The following is a 20,145-nucleotide window of genomic DNA, read 5'->3' on the forward strand; positions in this document are numbered from 1 at the left end:
CCCTGTTCTGTGTCCACGTTCTTCCACTTCCTCCTCTCCTCCATTTCATTTACCATTGCCTCAGTTATCCACGGCTTCTTTATCCTTCTACTGTCAACGTAACCAATTGACTTCTCCGCCGCTTTGACTATTCCCGTTTTTAAATTATCCCATCTTTCCTCTACCGTCTTGGTACTTTCAATCTCCCGTATACTAATGTCCACTAGCTCCTGATATTCTCTCCTCATACTCCCCTTCAGGGCTTCTACGTTCCATTTCTTCGCCTTCCTAACTTTCATAAGTCTTTTGAATCTTACGTTGCATTTCATGAGCACTAGATTGTGGTCCGAATCCGCATCCGCTGCAGGGAAGCTGCGCGAGTTTTTCACACTGTTCCTAAACCTCTGTCTTACCATAATGTAGTCTATTTGATATCTCCCCGCATCCCCTGGACTTTTACACGTGTACCTTCGCCCTTTATGATGATTGAACCACGTGTTTGTGATGAATAATTTGTTTCTCCTACAAAATTCTGCTGCTTTCTCTCCCCTGTCGTTCCGTATTCCTAGACCAAAATCTCCTATTTCGTTTCCATCCCTCCCTTCCCCGACTGAGGCGTTCCAGTCTCCCATCACTACCAGATTTTTCTTACCCGGCGTGTCTCTAATTATTTCCTCGACTTGTTCATACACCTCGTCTAATTCTTCCTCCCTATGATTGCTAGTGGGCATGTAAACCTGGACCACCACAAGGTTGGTGGGCCGCGCCTCAATTTCTACCACCAGAATCCTATCGCTTACCTGGTCTATACCTACCCCACGCTTACCCATCTTCCCGTTTAATACTAAAGCTACCCCTCGCTGGCTTTCTTCCCCTCCACTATATATAACCCTATACCCATCACTCCAGTAGTCCCCCCCATCCCTCCACCTCACCTCGCATAATCCTAAGATATCTATCCTCCCTTTATCCATTTCCTTTTTGATATTTTCTAACTTTCCCGCCCTCATCATAGTCCTCACATTCCACGTCCCCACATTTATAGCAGACTTCTTCTTCTCCATCTTCTTGGTCTTCTTTTCTTCTTTCTTCATTGCTGTTGCCACTGATGTTGATGATGATAAGTCTCTGCAAGGATTTCGCATGTTGACGACCCCGAGGACCTTGCCGACCTCGCTGCCGTGCCCGACACCCGCCCTTTGCGGACGGGTCCCGGGCGATGAGATTCCGAGGCTCATTTGGTTGTACTCCATGTGTTCAGGGAAGAGATAGTTGGTAGGGTTTCCCACTTCCATTCCAACAGTGTTTTTCACGTGACACCATCACGTGGACTACCTTTCGTCTGGCTCCTACCCTTCGACCTATCTGGCATGGGTGGCCCTACCGGGAATAATTTTGAATTAATCCCGCCAGTGCAGCTCAAGGGGTCATAGGAGCGCGCAAGCCTCTCCACCGCGACAAGGTTGTAGCCCAAGGGAAAGGTTTAAAGCATATATTTAGTAAAAAATATAATTAGTAGTCAAAATTGGACATACCCTTAGGAATAGATCATTCAAGTTCTGGCTTCCAAATGGATTCGCCTTCCAAAAGACAAATTGTGAATTGACGTCCCAGTCAACTTTTGGGTGCTAACACTCGAAATTTGTAGATAATTCTCAATGTATCGTATATCCAAACGATTATTAAAATGAAATTTAAGTTTTATTGAAATAATGGTGAAAAGTTTATTCATCATTGATTATTTTCAAAGGCCCGTACTTACATTTAATGTTTCTTCATAAGCGTTTTCCTCCAAAATTCCGCCAGATCTTTGGCCTCGTTTTTAACTTTAGAGCTCAGGCGACAATGGTTAATGTTATCCGATTTTGACAAAAATTCGAATCTGATGCTTTGATATAAATAGACAACTTTCCCGCACGGACCATCTCAACATATTTGATCCCGAAATAAGATAATTTTTTTCATCAACATCTCTCCCAATTAGTGATAAAAACCTTCCTGTCGTAAAAAGGCCAAATCCATGGTAATTATAATATTGGATAATATTGTCATTTATATTGAACATTTTATATCCATTAAATTTAACACCCACGAAAAAAGAATAGTGTTTGGATTTATGATAAATTTATATTCTGGGCTTAAAATGAATAATTTTCCTCAGTGTCCACACTTTTATTGGAATTCTGGTAGTGTTGACCACTTATATCCTGATATCAATAGACAACTTTCCCGCATACGGCATATAAGCAAGATTGGCTTTCGTTGCATATGGATGACAAGAGTTTGAAACGGAAAACTCAGATGGAAGATGGGACTTTCCGGTCCCAACCTCGCCCAAAAAAGACGTATTATTATTACTATTATTATATTAGATCACGTGATCCCCCAACTCTCTCTCCCACCTTTTTGCATCAGGGGGGGATCGCGGATTGGCTAACTCTACCGGTAGCGTTATTTAAAGTGGTGTCTTCGTTTACATCACGACTTATATGCATAACATGTTTTACGTGTAGATATTTCTCTTTTTCCATTAAAAATTTGATTTCCATTAAAATTTACGCTCCAGAAAAATAACAAGCCACACGTATTGGGTAAAATCTGGTCTTAAGGCTTTTTCTTGAAACATTTTCCGATTTTAAAAATAATTTATTTATTACAACGGAGTTAAAATCTTGACCTCATATGTAAGCTTCTGCGCAGCCACATTGAGGATTCTGTTTGTACAAAAATATATTCTGAAGTGGCCACTCCGGTGATGATACGAACCATTCCTTCGATGGACTTGTTGATATTAAAACGCCTTCTTTTAGAATGTCTTCCGCCCCGTCCTTTTCTCGACGTATTGATCTTTCCATTTTCAATAAGAGTCACGATTTTCTCAAGGCTTCCGGCCTCCCTCCCTCAAGAATGACGAAATATATAGGGGACCTGTTTCTGTTTTAGTGAACAAGGCTGAAAGAAAATGGAATTCTGTCGATAATTACGTCATATTCGCTAACCTACAGACTCGGCCATTTCAGAGGCAAACCATTTTCTGGCTCGATCAAGAATTGGTTGACCGAAATGCGGATTGATTACCATTGAATGAGAAATGAGAGATTGATCTCTTATTTTCCTCAAAATCTATCCCCATTTATGCAGTCTTTTAAAGCCATAGTAAATGTAATGTTGGATAAAAACAGAAAATAGACTAGGATAGCATTAATTAATCTAATGAAAGGGAATTGGCCGTATAGTAAACGGTGAAGGAAAGTTCAATTGTGACGCGGGGAAAGACACTGTTGATTCGTAAAGCTCTTCATGTGTACATAGATTCACCGGAAAAAATTCTTTAATATTAATATAAACAATAATTCAAATTATTTCATTCTTACTTTTATCCCTTTTATTGCTATAAATTCCATTTCATTCTTAGGAAAACCAAGTTGGTGTTATGAATAGAGTTTTGAATTCCCTTTCTTTTGGTACGACCAACATATCGATGGCTAATTTCTAAAAATACGTATCTCAAAAATAGCAACTTTTAAGGAGAGCAAATTAAAGATTTATTTTTTCTAATTGTAAGCTAAAATTAAAGACAAAAAATTCATAAAACTGAAAAATAAGCATACACTTGCCGACAAAGAGTTGTTTTTTGCTTGAATTATATTTTTGAATGTTATTACACTTTGTTTAAATTACCTGTATCAAACCGGCCAAATATTGAGATGCGTGTTGTTAGAACATAGCCGTCGATATGTGATTCAATCCTTTGTGTTTCTTCATAACGCTGATATTCTTTAATTGTTTTCAGTGACACATGAGGTGGGAGGAAGAGAGCAGTGTTCATGGAAAGGAATTAGTTTTGTAGGCTTTATGCCGAGCTAAAGAAATTAATTGCGGGAAGGGGGATAGGAGAGGTGATTCGTAGCCTTTACAATACCTGTGATGATAATTTTGCATCGCAATCTGGAAATGTTTTTGTCTCGTGAGATTGTCGTTTTGTCTTAGTTACGGTATTTTTTTCAAATCAGCCCTGTGTCATAAACACGCATAAAATTGGTTTAATGCCCTCGCCCCTAATTTGGGAATTCCTTGTTCAATTACGGATAAAGCCGGTCAAATTAAGAACTTTCTCTTAAGAATTTTCTTAATTTTATAATAAAGCTTTTGACTAAAGTATGTTAAGTTTATAATGGCCTAGACTAAAATCCTCTCCTCATGTGACCAAGCAAAATGGCGCACGAAGCTGAATGTTTTATCTAAGAAATAGTAGCAATACATTTTTTCCTATTGTCGAAAGAATTCCTGAATTATCCTTAAGTCGTCTGTCTAGCTTATAGAATACTTCATTTTCTTCGTGACGTACGGTCAATATGATTAAAAGCACAATATTGCGTACTATCATAGAGCTTACTCTATGGTACTATACTAATTTGATTTTGTTCTTTCGGTCGATACGTCGAGATTTCGACCTTTCAAGTCAGCACTTTGCAACATTTGCTTTGCGATTATACTAATATTTGTACCCGTATCTGAGAAAAAACTCCTCATTGTAGTATAGGATGGTAGCATAGTAGCAAACTCGTAGCAAAATTAGTGTAGCAGAATTTATAAACTATAAATATTCCGCGATGTGTGCGTAAAGAGCTCTCGTCGTTATGTTATTATTGGAAAAATAGACTTCCTTTTTCTTTAGTCTTTATTCGAGGAGATATTTTGCTCCAGGATGCTAGACCTTGAGTTGTTACACTTGTTATCAAGTTCTAGTTCCATGGTGTGAGAATACATCGAGCGGCCTTATCCGACCATTTTGTGGCAAGATACGATGTAATGATTGTTTGAGTTCAACATAATCCGACTTTGTTTTATGAAGTGGAGTACAATTTCTGTTTGCAAATCGCATAAACTGTATTGTGTTATACTGTTTCATCATTCATGTTAAAAATACGCATCAGAAGGTCGCAGGCAAGATTATCTTTGGACGCGAGTGTATTTTTATTTTTGTATTCTGAGAAGACTTCCTTTTCTGTCTTCTTTATTCGAGGAAGGTTTCGCTATTGATTTGTATCGATGGCGCTTAAGTTGAGTGGTTTAAGAGCAAAGAAAGACGGATATTGGATGTGAGGAGGGCGGGTCGATCGAGGGGATAACAGTAATAAGAGCCAAGGGTGCCCGGAGAGAGTGCCAAGCACCACGGTTGCTTTCCGTTGCTTCCAGCTGAATGAATTATTTTACACAATCTCCCGGGTTCGTAAAAAAAACTCGGATTGACAGTAGATCTACCAACCGTCATCCTCATTAAATATGTGTGAACATGGGAAATACAACTGCTATTGCAAGTTGGGAAAAAACCATCTCCAAAACCAATTTTTCGATTGACGAAGGCCGTCGTCTGACCAAAAATCAAACAAAAAAGTATTGAATTAAAAACTTGAAATTTATGCAGAATTATAAAATGTATTCCCTGCTAGTTGATTGAGTGGGCTTGCGTGAGTGGCCATTTCCATGATAATGTCAACTTTTTCTCTCAAGTTAAAATTTAGGCTGGAAATATTTTATCTTGACGAATCAAAAGCTAAATGATTGGATTTTATGAAATCAGTATTTGAAACGTTATTCAAAGCCTTATTAAATGTTTTCAAAATATACTTCGAATCACAGAGGTTTTTAAGATGTTTGAAATCATCGCATTTCGGAGGTTGTCCTGGCAATAATTCCATCACATGTTAATTATGGGCTTATTAAGAAACTATTTCGATAATTTATTTTGTTTCTACATATGAAAATCACCTTCATAAATGTTTTTTGATCATGCACAGCAAGAAGTTTTGCAATTTTTATGTATTTTACAATTTTATCGATATATCCTATTGAATAGTTCTCTCTAGAAGTAATTCCGTCACAAATGGAATTGCTCGAGCGTTTTTTATTGTTCTTTCAGTTTAAATTGTCGCATTTCTTCTCATTGACATTTTCTCTATCTTCCCATACGGTCCCTGTTTTGCCCAGCGAGAGTACGGCCTTGGGGAACATAATTCTTTCAACTTCCTCAGTCTGTCATCAGCGGATACCATGCCGTGATGTAACGCGCGCACGCTCCATCACGTGTTTTCAAGCAGTCGATGAAGATTATTTTTAAACAGTCATAACTCACAAGCTAAAAACATTATTCATCCGCGAAATTTTCGGCGAGTAGGGGTAGTAATGAGGTAGGGATCTACTTATTCTGCTACTTTTAAAAAAGTGTGTATGTTCCCCATTGGTTTATATTTGAAGTTGAAATAATTTGTTGCGCATTTAAAAATGTTCGAAAAAATGTACCGTGTAACCACCCATTCGTGGATCTTGTCCATGTGAATGTACAAGAATCTGTTCAGAAAAATATTCAGAAAAATGTATAGAATCTTGTACATTCTAATGTACCGTGTAACCAGGCCTTTAGTGTATTCGAATAATGTGTAATTTCGACAAGTAATATTTATATGCTTGTCGTTTTTGTCAGGGATATTGTCCGATTACGGATACTTAATAACATTCTAAGACTTGTACATTTAGATGGTAGCTTATGCTAAGCCCCACGTTCGTTGCAGCTTCAAGCTCTACTGAACAGAACGATTTTGTATTTCTTGTTATATTATGAATATTAGCGTAAGGTTTATGAGCACCAAAAAGGTGACAAGCATGGAAACCTCCTGGAAAACGTAGGCATTATAAAATTTGCTTTCGAATAATTAGGACAAAATTTATTTATTTTACAAAAATTTGACGATTGCCAGAATTTATTGCTATTGTTAGAAGACACTCATAAGTGCCAGCACTAGCTTGAATGTCAGAAACTTAAAATTTCTTAACCCAACATAATTATATCGGCACTCACCGACAGAAGATAATTAACCTCAACCAAACACTTTCTCTATATGTGGTACTCCTCTCTGGTGGTACTGATGTTTACAGAAGAAAATTTGCAGCTTTTTTCAGTGACTCACTGATCAGAAGATATTCTACGCTCTCCATACAGCGAGTTTGATGGAGTGTTGTGGAAAGGGGTATTCAGTGTTCCAAAGATGACCCATGTTTGCATTTCATATTTTCCCATTTATTTTTCTCTCATTTCAATGCGTGGGGAAGCTAAACATTCCGAAAGCATCTTTCCAAAAGACTTCATTTGGCAAAAGTCGATTGCCAAGGTTCATTAGTAAGCTGTTGAAATGAACGGACCGTTCTTCATTTGTTATTCTCTTTCTGTTTTGTTTTGTATAGCGCTCTATCGAATACCCTCACGTAGTTTTGAAATGGCAGTTTGATGTGAGCGTGATTTTTATATCTCCTCGCATATGGCTGCTATCTTTTGTCCCTGCTTTGCGGCAATTCTCCACATATATTTAGGTGGCACCATGTTGTGACTTTGTTCAATACCTATGCATATCGTATTTATAAATAATTTAAGTCTCCTGAAAATATTTTCTTATAATTTTTAGGATCAGTGAAAAAAATTGCGAAATGTGCCTCATGAAAAATGAATAAAGTAGGTACTGTGATAACATTGTCCTAACTCTGACAGGTATTGAACACAGTTTCCATAAGTGAATGAGAGGGGTTTAACTTTATTAGTCAAGTATTCACGATTAATGTAGGCAATTAAGGAGGATTGGCAAGATTTCCCACACACTGGAGCAGTGGAGTAACTATGGGGAGGGATAGATCCCCCTCAATCCTCAGAGGGGGTAAAAAGTATTTAAAGCTATTTTCTATTTTTGACATATAAGAAATGCATCTGTTTAAAGTTGAATTTAAAGTGCCAAAATGGTGTAAAATGTATTTCCTGGCATTTCATTCTTCAAAAGTATTCCCCGACCCCGCCTAATGCACGCATCTGTGACCATTTATCTTACGGCAGTAACCATAAAAATACAATAAATAATCCAAAAATAAAATAGAAAATTCACACACACACCTAGCGGATTTTCTCTGAAGAACAAGATAAATTCATATATTGATATGGAGATGGACTCGTGCAAAATTATTATGAAGAATTAAGAATAACTTGTGTATAAAAATGGCCAATTCTGATATTCTCTCTGCCGCAATCATCGTAGTCATCTCAGAGTTCCTCTTTTTTTCCTTCGTTTAAGAATTATTTCAAAGTTATATTTACATTAAAAAACCTATTTTCAAAATCGTTGTCTTATTTTAGAACTGCAATCACAATCTATGGCCGCCTTCTCCGTAAGCATTTACAATGAATAAGAACATGTCAGATTCATGTAATTCATTCGGGAAATATATTAGTATTTTGAAAATTATTTGGTTTGAGGTAATACGTAGCTTGATTGTTTCTGGCTTTACTTTGTGAAAATCCATTCTTAATAATAAAACGTTATTGTACTTTTCCACACGATTTAATTAATACGGATAACGGATTCTGTACCTGATGATGTCGCCTCTGCGACGAAACCGGTCGTATTAATTAAATCGTGTGGAAAAGTACAATAACGTTTTATTATTAATACGTAGCTTGTTTAGCTGCTCAAGAACCTTATTCCAAGTTGTACCCTATTCTTTGGAAAAAATTATTTGTGGAACGGTGGGGCCACTTCAGTCTCCACAATACACCCCTTCAGTCTCTACAATACACCCCAAGATTCTTCAACTCGAAAAGAAGAATCTTCAATTATACTCTGTTCATTTTATCTCTGCGAGTGAGCTGGTGTGGCCAAAGCAAGTGGAGATGAGAGGAGGGAAAGTTTCTCGACATGTGACTTTGTCCTTGAAAATCAGCAAACAGTAGGCGTGGCCTCAGTGAGTCGCTATCAGACCTCCGCCGAGTGAACATCGTGAATCTGCTCGTGTAGCAGTGTTGCCAAACCTCTCGCGTTCTCCTTGCATGTGACTAAGCATGCCTTCCACCATCAGTGCCTCTTTCAGCGCGGTAGCAGACAATGTCATGGGCTTCTGTGAAAGAATTATCCCCAATGCCTTCCAAATGAGTAGGTATATTGTCTCGGCGCCGGGGCCAAAATACCTGTGGCCACCTATGACTCACAAGTTTTCAGTGACAAAGTAGGGCGGCTATGTACACTTGGCAACGTTCAGTTCGCTTATCCTCTCCCTCTCGGTGTAACCCCTCCCCCATCAGCGAAGCCCTCCGAGTGTGTCCGGGCTTATACGAAAGCTCACCCGCAGACATAAAGTGAACAGACTATAGTCGTCAGTTCAATGATGAACGAAGAGGTTCATGCGGTGGGAATAAAAGAGTTAATTTTTCAAAAGACTCATTTTTATCCGTTGACGTTTTTGATGCATGATTTATGATTTTTTCAGCAAACCCATTTGATCAAATGGATCGTGCCTCGCGGATCATGCTTAACATTTTTTTTATAAATGGAAGGTAAAACCTAGTCAGTTCTTCTTTTCATCCTTCATCACCTGTTATGAGTATTTCATTTTTGTGGAATAATTTCGGAGATATTTTAATGAGGCCTGGAAGGTTACTTCCACACGCGTTAAATGGCTTTCAGTGAACTTTGTAAAATCTAAATGAACCAACAATGAACCTTATATATCTGTGTCGATGTCAATTGTCTATGAATATATTCCCTTCTCGAGCTCATATCGTCATCATTATTAAAAATCGTCAATACTAAGGTTGGTTTCAGCTCTCCAATAAGTTCTCCTATCGGCTTATCTTTTAAACCTTCATAATTCTCCTGCCTCGCACCATTCATAACCTATTTTGTATTACATCCGTGGCATATCTCTGCCATTCTCCCTTTCCACCTGTCCTTCAATGATCAATTTTCATTACTCAATCTACATCTACATCTACATAATACCCTGCGAGCCACCTCTAGGGTGTTTGGCAGGGGGTGATCAATCACCAGCATGCAGCATGCAATTGGACTCCAACATGCACCCCACACAGTACAAAAAATGTCACGCATACTAAAAATTATGCTACTATATGCTGTTAGTAATAATAATAATAAAATTAAGAAACATGCATTAAGTTTTACAGAGGTTAGTTGGCTACACCACAAGTCATGCAATCTATTTATGAGTTCTATCGCTGCCGTTATAATCTCTTATTGATCGTGGAAAAATGACATTCTGCATCTGTCTGTTCTACAATCTATCTCTCTTATTTTATTTATATGATCTGATCTTCCGTAGTATGTTAGCGTCCGTAAGATATGGTTAACTTCGTCAGAAAAGACACTGCTTTTGAATTTATCTGAAAGGTTTAGTCTATTTTTCAATCTACGGTTCGACAGAGATTCCCATCCCAGAGTATCTAAGAGATCAGTTACACTAAAAAGACTATGGTAACGACCTTTCATGTACCTGGCAGCTCTTCTTTGCACGCGTTCTAACTCTGTTATTAAGCCTTTTTCATGAGGGTCTCAAACACTGGCAGCGTATTCCAAATGTGGTCTAACGAGGGAAAAGTAGCTAATTTCTCGCACTTTCCTAATATTGTTTTAACAAAACTCATTTTACGATTAGCTTGACCAGTTATTTCTCGAATATGTTTATTCAACGATAGATCATTATTGAGTCTAACTCCTAGATATTTCACGAATTCAACAGTCTCTAATTGTACTCAATAGTTTCTCATGAAGTGGCCTGTTAAATTGTCCCTTCTTCATCCCAAGGTTTTCAAAAGACCTCTCTTCTCGCCTACTCACGCATCACTCACGCGGTCTATTCATTTGATGGGCACCATTATTCTATAACACGACTTTTCGAAAGCTTCCAACCTTGATTTCTCCGATGCTGTTATCTTCTATGTCCCACAATCTTAAAAAAAGCATGCTCCAAATGTAAGTCCTAATCAATAGGGTGTTTTCCTATTATTTTTTTATTGCCTAAATCGTGAAATTAATGCTCCTAGAGTAGGCATTTCACGCTTTTAGATTTTTTAATGACGATATCTATTTTTCTTGATTAAATGAAAAGTGAAAATTTTCAATCGCGCGAAAACGCGACGGCTAAGTATGAATGCTGGGAAAACTCCGTGTGACGTCATTCTGGTTCCCGTTGTCGTCGTGCGAGGTGACCTTGGGGCAAGGCTTTGAGCGCTGATACGATGCAGGCTGCTAGCAGGTAGCAGAGTACCCCGCTAGCAGGTAGCACTTGGCTTAAATAAGGATTATTAATACCCTATCAAACGAAGAAAACTTTCCGACCATAGGCAGTTTTAATGGGCGATTATAAGAGATGTGTCCCTGAGCTCTGTGCCTCATGCATGCATTGGTAATCTCAGACGATGTAAAACTCCTATCTACTCGTATAGAAACTAGGTCCCTGTGACGCCACGTGGAGTGGCATCGCATGGGCGCCAATCTGGACTTTTTCAAATGCGGTTAAAATTAACCATTGCCATTCGCCTAAACTGGGATTTCTAAAACCAAATAATTTGTATGTTATGAATACACTAATGGTGGGTAACGAATCGCAATCAATGCCTTTCGTTTTCTTTGATGAAGAAAACTACCCTATTGCTTCCTGACTTCCACGCTAATATTTTCAGCTGCATGATGTCTCTTTTTTCTGGGAATCACCCTCTTCGCTGGTGCTAATCCACTCACTACTTCCATCTTGGTTCTTCAATCGTTTGTCACTCGACTACCATGGTAGCAGAACTCCTTCGCCTCCTCAAGTTAATGGTTTCCTAATTCCAGGCTGGTCATCGCCACATCTCGTCTTCTGCCGACCAATACTAATGTTTTATTGGCATTGACTTTCAGCTCATATCCAGCCATTATGCTTTCCATAGTTAATATAATATTCTTCAGGTCTCTCTCTCTCTGTCTCTGACATAACGCCCTTGTCATAGATCGTATTATGCATGAGTTGGTTGGGATGAAATCATGACCGGTGGAAAATCATTGAGGAAGGTAATTAACTGGCTCTAAAATCTAATTTTTGAACGTATCTCATTTTAGTAAACCTTCGTATAAGTAAATCGATCCAAAGGTAATACGGTGTTGACAAGCACTCGACACACTGACCGTGTGTAACACGGTTTCCATGGCAACGTCGGTGAATTTGAAATGATTTGCCTTTTCCAATGAATCAATCATGTCACATCATGATTGAAGTGTGTCCACAGTGCACTCAGGTATCTTCGTTCCACGCGCCGAGCTTGCTAATTATGTGGCAAATACTACGCACGATGGACAGCAATATCCCTCCAAAATTCTCTCTAAGTGGTGCGTGCGTAAACTTCCGCTCGCACCATGTAGGTGTAAGGTAGGGGTTAGTCATGGTGCTCATTTTATTTATGAAGCACAATAGTAAATATTCAATTTTTTTCAAACTTTTGAGTTTACTATTCTTATACATGGTGAATATTATCTGCTTCCACAAAGTATCGCCTGAGACAAGGTTTTTTATTTATCGTTCCAAATTAGCCAATTATTGGGCGGCCAAGTCTTCCTTTTCAAGAAGATTCTGCACCGAAATGGAAAAAAAAAATTGAGAAAAAAGTTACAAAATAGCTATCATTGTACTATTTCTGCATATATCACTCTCTCTATATTTATACATGCTCTAAAACAAGTTTCAAGCCGTCATCATGTCATAATAAGTTTTAACGCATTTAATTTCTTTTTTATACTTTATGTGACTAAATATTGGTTATATGTGACTCATTACCACATATTGCCACTCTGATGTTAGTTAACAACAGAATTCGGGAGGTCATGGTTTGAGAATAGAACTTCAAATCGCTCGGTCAGACATTTTCTAGGCTTTTTATTGTCCACATGGCCGATTAAATAATTACCATCGCTCATAACAGGGTGGTGTGTTTCATCTACGAAATAATTTTGACATCCTTCCAAGTATTCAGTGGTTGGAAGAACACCATGAGCATTAGCCAATTAATGTTAATTGCAGACAGAGATAGGTCGAAAAATTGATATCAGCTATACCTAAGGCTTTAATTTCGCAGAAAATGTTGACATTAATTTTAGAGAAATTTTTCTATTATTCAGCAGTACAATAAATACGGTTTATTCTAAGAGACAGATTTGGTTATTCATAAATGCAACGAATGTGCAAAAAATCACGTTTATATACGGAAAGAATACGTACACGTTTTTGTATCAAAGTTATTATTTGTTCTGTGAAGTTATCGAGCCGGCAGCATGATTACTTTGAACTGATTGCCACTTTCAACGAATCAATCATGCGACGTTATGATTGAAGTACCTCGATATTGCTCTCAGATTCTATTCACGGTCGACGCGGTGATTGTGTTCATTGCATAGACAGAAACCTCCATTTTGGCGTCGTCAGTGCATTAATATCTGCTAGCGCGATTCAAGGAAAATTGTGTTCTCATCGAAACTTATAGTGTGGAATTTCATGAGAAATAGGGCGTTCATGAGGCCTCGAACGTCAAATTCAGAACGTTTTAGCGCTGGGAATTTTTACGTCCTGGCGACAAGGTTTTCTAAAAGTCTCTCATTCGGAAAAAATACACTTTTTAACTATAATATATAGATATGATAAAAATAAAAAATTCTCGCATATCAGATACTCGTAAAAACAAAAGTGAAAACGGTTTTTGAAAATAGCGATAGTTTTTTTTATTCAAATGGAATTGTTGCGAAAAATTAAAACGAGATATGCACTTGAAAATTTAGATACCTCATTCATTATTGAAAATTGAAAAATTTTTCCATTTTTTATTATTTTTAGTGAGTGAAAAAATGGAAGTGAAAATAAAAATTAATAAAATTGGCTAACGTTCATGTACAATGGCGGAAAAAATTGACGCAAAGCTCATTGGCATCTGAAAACGACCAGTTTCGGAACTCTAGTTGAAGTCGCCCGTCTCCCAAAATGTTGTCTTATTAATTTTCTCATACAACCATAAATTGTCAAAATACATGTCCCTTGTACCGGAGTAATTCAGTCATATGCGTCGCAATATGAAAACGCATAAATGACCCCACTGCAAATTATTCCTCCAATTCACCGAATTATGCTTTAGTTCCCGTCTCACCTACAAAGGGCTTGCACTAGTGGGGACATCTGTGAATATGGCCGAGGTATTCCACATGTACCTATAGCAAGTAAAGGCACAATAATTCCGATGGTGCAGTGGCTAAAGTATTTTGCGACGGATCGGTGGGTGTAAGGATCAAATCTTAGTGACGGAGGATTGGGTGCTGCATACACAATGTGGATCATTTTCATGTTCTTAAAACCTCGCAGAACAGAATATGAGGTCCTGAGGATATGATATAACCATGGAGTTATTAAGCGCTGTGGTATTTGTTGAAGTATAACTCCTGCATTACCAACAGTTTACTATCGACTGAATTTTGACCACCTTTTCCGCGTCGTTCAGCCCCGCTCCAGTGCTCGTAACCATTGGCTGCACGTATGTACGACGTACGATGTCTCGTATCACGATCAATCCCTCCTCCCTAATTCAAAGGACTATGCCTTAGTTCGTCAAAGCAGGGCGATGGCAAAATTTTAAGCCACCTTTACACCTTGGAGAAATAATCGCTTCTCTGTTTTCAATTCAGCTATGTAATGTCCTGATCAATTATCTATTCACGGCATTACATTTGAATCACTCAAAATACTGAATTCTTAGAAAAAGCGAATTCGAAATGTTTTATTTTAAAGAAAATTCTGGTGCTGAAATAGAGTTTCTCTAATTATTTCCATATTACTCCCGAAGCAATACATCTTTGTGGTCATGAATTAATTATTATCGTAATATTTGTGCTCAAACGAAAGGTTTAAATATACCTTTGTGGACCTCATACTTAAAGACAGCCAAAATTTATTAAAAGACATTTAAAGTTAAGGTCAGAAACATGGTTTAAAAACATGCTCTAGTTTAAAATTAATTTCATTCAAAGATACGTTCGTAGTAATAATTGTATCTCCTGATAAAAAATGAGAATCATAAAAATTATTAATTATATTGCTAGGAATCCCGACAAATTAAATAATTCTAGCGTTGAAAATAATTTCAAGCTCATGTATGTTACTAAAAGAATAGCAGAAAAATTCAAGGGTAAAATATAAATAAGACTCAGAAATATCGTTAGTTCCCTGACATACAGAGAAAGTTTAAAAAGTTGTTAATGAGTGATACACATGCATCATTTTGGAAAATTGCAGCGCCAGCCTAAAATATTGTTCATTCATTTTTTCATTGTTCCGTTGAAATACACGGACGCGAAAAATTTGAAGCTTCCCAATTCCATCCCACTGAAGGTTGATTTCTGTTGCCACTTCAGTTTCATTTTAATCAGTTTTCAAAACTGTCCACGGCGCGGTGAAGAGTGCAATGCGATCCGCTTTTTTCCGTTATTTTGCAGTATAATGGTTTGTCATTGTAAGAAATAGCATTGAAAAGTAATGGATTTGATAGATCACACCGTAATGAGTATAAATTTCGATTAATACCCCTAATTATACATTATTTCCCCGTGAAAGTAGGATCAATTTGTCAGTCAGCGACACGAGTGGCAACTTTTGGAAACCCATTAATTGAGCGGCGGGTGACAACACCTTTCGGATTGACTTGAGGATCCTCTTTTGCAATATTCGTGAATTTACCCTTTACTTGGGGAGAAAGCTTAGGCCTTGAAACACACACAGCTTTGGTTAGGGGCGCTGAAGCGGGGCTGGATGACGCGGATAGGTAGTCAACTATCACTCCACTCCAAGCTGCGCAGATGGCTCTGCAAGGTAATTCAACAAATGCCAAAATGATCATTTTTTCAATGGCAAACACACCACCGAGGATATTTCTGTCAATATTAAGGTCACCATTTCATCAGCTTCGTAGAGTCCAAGTGCATTTCACTCTGTTTTTTATATAATTTCTTGTGTCCGAGCATGGAAACACTAATAAATCTGTATTTTCTTTTGCTTTATTCCTTATGCAGCTATTAATTATTAAGAATTACTTTATTAGGTTAAATCCACGCCGTTTTACCGGTGTAAATTCTTCTAGATATAAAGTACAATGTTTATATAACTTTTATCACTTAAAAATTGCCAATAGTACTCTAACATCTAACAGCCAGCTCTAGAAGGTGCCATCGCTAAGCTGAAGACATGACAAATCATCTAGTGGTGACCCTCCTTAATATGTTCACTGTCATCCATTCGGGGTGAAATATTGATTTTCCTCTTTAAAAATTACGAGTAGTTATCTGAAACCAAAATATTGATTTTTTTACACCGAAAAAAGGAAACATGAGACCCTTTTCAAATCAAGTATTCGAAATTCAAATGTAGGAATTGATATTCTCTCCTTTCCTCATCGCGGCGTCATCCATACTGCTGGCTTCCGTTTTCAATCAATTTGCCTTACTGGCTATCTGTGTGTATAATTTTTTCGGAATATTTGTTTTCCTTTACCGGATTTCATGTGTTTGTTTGGATTTGGATCCCTTCTGGTCCATCTGACGGATCATTTTATCAGAGATAAAAATCTACAATAAGCGATCTTCAATACCCGGGCTTCCTCGATCTTCTTGGGTAGTTATTGATTAGCCACATAAGGTCGAGCCTTCAGAAAACGTGATTAACGGTTGGTGAAGCATTCAGAGCAGAGATTGATGGTGGCGGATATTGGTCCAGTTATAGATTCGGAATGCAAAATTAATGACCGGAATAATAAACGATTGACCGAAACCTTAATTCTAACTATTTTTAGATTTTACTCAGGTGAATATATCAGAATGGGGCAAAATTATATGCCATCTTGTGAAAATTGAATGAAACTTTTGGGGGTTTTTATTCGTAATATTTTCTTTTTGAAAATCAAACTTATTTGTTATCCACTCCTAAATCATCGTTACTGCACCAACTCATAACAAAAAGACAGTATATTATATCAAATTTATCTCTTGAAATTGGCGTTTTTGTCCATTTAATATTCGAAATCCTATAAAAACGTCATTTCGCGAATAAAAATTCCCAATTGTAGAACTCCTACTTTGTTGAGTTTTTCGCATCAAAGTTGGCTGTTAGTGCTTAAAATTGCTAGAATTGTTTGTTCGTTTTTATTCCCTCTGCTTGTAAATTCCTCGACAAGTGACGGTGCATTTCCACGCTACTGGGTAAACACGAGTTCTTAATTGCTCGCCGAGCCGACTGTCAGACTTTCCATTCGCGAAGCCTCCCTAACATTGCTTCAATGTGCCCTTACCAAAACTCTGGAGAGGCTAAAATCGTTGAGTTTGGTTGCCTGTTTTCCCCCTCTGAAATCTACATTGTGCAGGACATGGTGGGTGAGGAGAGGCAGCTTCTAGATGAGGTACAGAAGAGACAAAATTTTGGATGGTGGGAGTACTGATCGGTGAAGGGATGTTGAAAACAATTTTAATGGGTAGAATATTGGGTGAACGAATGATATGATGAAAGAGAATAAAATGTATAAATAGGGTACAAGGGAGTAGGCCATACTGTAAATTGCAGAGGGAAGTCCATGAAGCTCCCTTAAGACAGCCAGAATACTTCGTAAATACTCCATGCAAAGCAACATCAATCGGTAGGATACTCTAATAAAAATAAATCTAAGTCGCTATCGCAACCGGCCAATGGCTGCAAAGACAAAATTGTAGGGTACGAGTTTTAAAATTATAGGACGGATGAAGATATTGAATCCTTCTGAGCGAAGTTATCCTCTCAGGGAAAGAATAGAAAAGAACGATTTTTGGCCTCTACACATGACGCCGAGGTTGGAAAATAATTTCCCTGAACTCAAGTGACATTCCTACCACCCTTTCTTTTGATCTTGCCTTATCTGACGATGGTAGGAGACAATGAAGGAGTCAATAGATTTCGTTAGCTGCAGGCGAGCTGCCAGTGAAAGTGGAGTCTCTCAGTTTTTCATCCCTTATTAATGTTAAAAATGGCATTTTTTTCTCATATTGATGATTATAAAGCCCCAATAATCAAATAAGACCCTTTCAACAAATTAGCTACCAAATAGCCTCCAGTCACCTGTACAGAGTAATCCCGCAAGGACAAAATGAGCAAAAATTCCACAGTGGAAAATTCAATTCCCAGGCAAAGCTAATTATTTGCCCTCCGTTAAAATCATGCGTCTTTGGACAATGGTTGGTCAATAAATTTGAATATTAATGCATCATTACTCAAGTGATAGAAGATCACGAGATTGACGACGACAAGAAATTTATTTACACGTATAACCTAATTTTTAGGCTCAAGCTTGTGAGGGAAAACTATTTCAGAAATATTCTTCCTCCAGATTATAAGCATTTTTCCATGTTTTGTGCCACTTAAATGTTGAATTTCTGTATCTCAAGATAACATGACAATATGAAACCAATAGTGAATTAAGAGACACTCATAGACCAGTTATATATTAGGTGGTGTAGAAAGTGTATATAACAGATGAGCTGAAGCGTTGCGTGGAAGAAAATTGTATGGATTTATTCCATACTAGCACGCCACTCGCCGTTGCTCGGGAAGGATAGTGCTCAGAGAAGTGGGAAACTTGGAATTCATGGTCTCATGGCAGGATTTTTAGGTAAAGGAGCAAAGCAGGTATGATGATAGTTCACTTATATAACAGTAGACAATTGACAAAACAGTTACCGTGTGTCTGTGCGTGCTTAGATCAAAAACGTTGTACTAACGCTCAGCCCAGCAAAAGGTTTGTACCGAGAGGATTCATAGGCAAGTGTATAATCCTTTGAGTATGTCAAGAGGTGTGCACACCTGGCAGAATGTCCAATCTCAGAAGTTGTATTCTGTGACGTAATGAATACGTAACCAAAAGTACCGCTACGGGGTTTGGGAGCATGAGATACACCTACGTACTAACTTTGGTTGAAATACGTGCAGCCGTATGGAAACGCATAACGGACAGATAAAACAGACGTCCTATTATATACATTAATATAGATTCCTTAACTATATAAGCGTTATTGAAAAATCGTGTGGATTCAATATTGGCATCAGCTGCTTTTGACTGCTGTCCAACCACGTTTAGCATGGAGCTTATACTCACGCTGAGATATGAACCCTCTGGCTTTGGCGTGACGACAAGGTTAAAAAAAATGAAACTGGAGGCATTGGCTGTCTGTGGAGCGGAGTTGTGAGGGTAACAAAATCTGCTGAATGATATTTTTCAAAAATACGAATGCACTCCTGCCGCTCCGCTAGCGCATTGGGGATCAGGGTCGAGCGTAAAAAAAACAAAACAATAGAACAACGGCAAGCGCTCGATCCCTAAGCTCATCCTCGGTAGCGAGTTTCGGAAAGGGGACGGGCGAAGAGAAAAAAAAGGAGAATAATATGGGTTCGCTCAACTCCAAAATGCTCGTCTCGACGACAAAGATAAACTGATGGATGAACACATAGGCAGACGTGAGTCTTTTGTGAAATATTACTGCATGCACAATAAAGAGAAAGCGTATCGCAAAAAAATAAGACGAAATTTTATGAAGAATGCACACACGGTTCCCGCTTTATGTGATGTAGATTATCTCAGCTTAAATATACTCTAGTTCCATGCATTTTTTCCACAAGTTGCATCATATTTTGGGCTATCATCGTGCAAATACAGCCAAACCTTTTGGGAATTTTACTTATGTTACGAATTAAAGCATTACGAATGAATTGTTGTACATTTACAATCCAAATTTCGCACGTAATTTACTTTTTATATAAATAAAATTCAGTTTTAGGACAGCAGCAGAGAATTCAAGAGTGGAAGCATTTGAAATGTGGTGCTACCGAAGAATGATGAAGACAAAATGGCTCGACCGTGTAAATAACGAGGAAGTGCTACGAAGAATGGAAAAGAAGACAAGCCTCCTAAAAACCTCATGGAGAACTTAGTTGGCCACAATATGAGTATGATGGCCTGATGAAGACAATTGTAGAAGGGCAGGTGGAAGGGAAGAAGGGCAAGGGATGGCCCCCAATTAGTTACATTTAGGGCATGTTATAAAGGATGTAAAAGAGAAGAAACCCTTCGCTTTGAAAAGGCTAGAGGATAGGAGAGAGGAATGGAGTACTGCGTCAAACCAATCTTAGAGTTGTTGACTAATGAAGATGATGAGATTTTAATGGATTGAGAGATGTTAAAATTAAAAAAAAATTACTTCATCGAAAAATGCTGACTGGCTTAAATAAGTCGCAATATTGATTTTCACGCGATTG

This window comes from Ischnura elegans, chromosome 6 (genome assembly GCF_921293095.1).
Source record: "Ischnura elegans chromosome 6, ioIscEleg1.1, whole genome shotgun sequence".
NCBI lineage: Eukaryota > Metazoa > Arthropoda > Insecta > Odonata > Coenagrionidae > Ischnura > Ischnura elegans.